This window comes from Nicotiana tabacum, chromosome 23, assembly GCF_000715075.1.
Source record: "Nicotiana tabacum cultivar K326 chromosome 23, ASM71507v2, whole genome shotgun sequence".
NCBI lineage: Eukaryota > Viridiplantae > Streptophyta > Magnoliopsida > Solanales > Solanaceae > Nicotiana > Nicotiana tabacum.
In genome coordinates, this window is record NC_134102.1 from 134,742,322 (window position 1) to 134,745,404 (window position 3,083).

Genomic DNA, 3,083 nt, shown 5'->3' on the forward strand with positions numbered 1-3,083 from the left:
TTTGAGATGATTTTATGCTTTACTTGAGAAATACTATGAGTTAGTATTTTGTATGTAAATTTTCCATTGTATTAGAAGGATACAGTGATAATATTGAATCTCTGAGAAAAATTCACTAGTGATTGTGTGATCACCTTTTTATGAGGTATTGTGGTATTAAAATTGCCTGGCAATGAGGTTGATTAAGCAACTTATTCGTGAATACTCCACTAGAAATTAAGCCGACAATATTTGGGTCGAAGAATTATGATTGCCAAAGCGCAATAGCCATTGCAAGAACATAAATCTTTCAATGGGAAGAGTAGACACATTCTCTTGAGACATAATGTGATAAAGCAATTGCTTAGAAATGGGAATTTTTTATACATATTATGTGTAGCCAAAAGAGGCGATCATTTGACTTATAAGTGAAACATCAAGGGATTGGGACTTTTGCCAATTTGAGATGTATCAACAATGATGATAACCTAACTTATGTGATTAGAGATCCCGTGAAGTAGGTTCATATAGATAATAACAAGTCATTAGTTGATTAAATATGTACTATCAAATTATGTCTCTTCCTATGATGTGTGTATATAGTGCAAGACTCCAAGGAATGTGAGGCTAAATTATTAAACTCTTAATCAAATAATCCATAGCCTTTTATAGGTGGTGTATTGACTGCATAATACACTTGATGGGTGGACCTATATGAGTGTGGAGTGGGGCCGCTCCTATGAAATTTGTGGCGAAATGTCTAGAGCACGCATGAAAACAAGGCGCGCGCATGGCCTATTAGCGCAAAACCGCGTCAAACAACAAAGTGTGTGCGAGTATAATGTGATAGACAAGACACTAAACTTACAAAAGAATTCTTGGTTCATAGAAGTTGTAAACTTCACCAATTGTTATGTAAGTTTAATCTTATTTTATCTAGGTCTGGTTCATAGTGCAAGAGACACCAGAATCGACGCATGATGCTTATTTGTGAAAACCCAGAAAAACTTTTTATTTCACTTTATTACTTAATATGATTTTTGAGTTATGTGGGGATTTGTTAGAAAAATAATCTTTATAACTCAAAAAGAAATATTCAAATTAATGTCTAGGTTCATTCTTTTAATATTATTTTAATAAGTATTTATTATACCAATTAATTAAATATATTTTAATGTCTATAACTGAAAATTTGAATAGCTTTGAATAACAATTTTACTAACCTTGAATGGCTGTCATTATGGCTATCAAAATCAGTTGATTTTTGATAAGAAAGTTGTTATTTATAACGTTTTTGGCTTAATTGCCTTAAAAGTTAGTAACGTTTCTTACTGGAAATGTTCCTTAACTTTGATAACATTTTTGGCATTAACTTTAATATGCAACGTTTCATTATTGAAAATCAGATGTCCACTTTGGATTATACATAAGTACTCTCTCCGGTCACTTTTGCTTGCCATGTATACTAAAAGTAGATGTTCACTTTTACTTGGCACTTTACGCATATCAAGAGAAAACAATAATTTTTTTCCTATTTTACCCACAGTATTTATTACCCTTTCAAATCATTTTCTCAAATCCAATAAAATATGCATCAATTAATATGGGTAACATGGTAAATTATGCACTTCATTTATTATTTCTTAAGGGGCGTGAAAAGTCAAAACGTGCCGAGTAAAAGTGACCGGAGGGAGTATATGTTTGTGTTCATTTAAAAGGTGTGAAAAAAGTAAAAACTGATCTTCCCATTTTCTTTTGTGCTGGGTTTAGTTTTGATTAATCTTTGTTGTTTATCTTTCTAGTTATACTAATAATATTCATCACGATGTGGGCGAAATATCCTCAAGGACAGTGTCTTTGACACGCCTCAAACTAAATCTTATTCTCCATAATCCAATATTTTTATGACAAAATATGTATTCTAAAATTCCATTCCATTAAAAAGAAGCAACTTCTAAGGGTGTGTTTGGTACGATGGAAAATGTTTTCCTAGAAATTCTTTCATGGAAAATGAGTGGTTTTATCACTTATTTTCTCTTATTTTGGTGAGTTGAAAACTTTTTTTCGGAAAATATTTGCTAATGTTTGGTTAGAGAGTAGAAAATATTTTTTTAGGAAAATATTTTTTATGCTACCCCCTCCCCCTCTCCCTTTCCCCCAAGTCTCTAAAAATTTACACAAACCCAAAGAAACTAATATGCTGCTTTACCTTTTTACGCAAATATAATGTTGAAATTTGTGCTACATAACTAAAAGGAAAATACTCCTTTTTTTTGGCTGATGTGAGCACCTAGTCTTTGACTATATTTGAATTTTTATCACCTTCTACTATGTAAATATTTTCACAAATTTAATATATATATTTTTTAGCTTGGTTACATTTTTTAGGGTAAGTATTAATAATAATTTAAAAAGTTAATTATTACTATTAGTATTATTTTTATTTTTATCTTTATTTTAAATAAAATGAATTCAAAAACCGAAAAAAATAAAAATTAATTAATTATTATTATTAAAAAAAATAAATTTCGGATGGGAATTAAAAAAATAGTAAAAGTAGAAATATAAAATTAAAAAGTAAAAGTAAAAGTAGGTAGAAATTGTTTAATAAATAAAGTAGAAGAAAGTAAAAAATTTAAAAAATAAAAGTAAAAGAATGTGAAATTTTAAAAAAATGAAAAGTAAAATAAAGTTGGAATTAAAAAATAAAATAAAGGGTATCTGATTTTTGTTTTAATAAAAGTAAAAGTAAGTAAAAATTAAAAAAAAGAAAAGTAAAATAAGTGGAAAATAAAAAAAGAAAAGTAAAAAAGTGGGATTTTAAATATATTAAACGTAAAAAAATGAGAAATTAAAAAATAAAAGTAAAGGAAAGTGGGGAATTATTTTTTAAAAAAAATAAGAAAAATGAGAAGTGGAAATTTTTTTTAATTAAAAAATAAAAGAATAAATAAAATAAAAAATAAATCTGAAAATTTCGAATTATTTTCTATAAATAGATGAGAAATGTGAGGAAAAAGGAGGGGGGGGGGGGGAAGAAAAACAATAGGGAGGAAGGAATTGAGAGAAATTTATTTTCTTCTTCTAGGATAAAAGAAATTTCT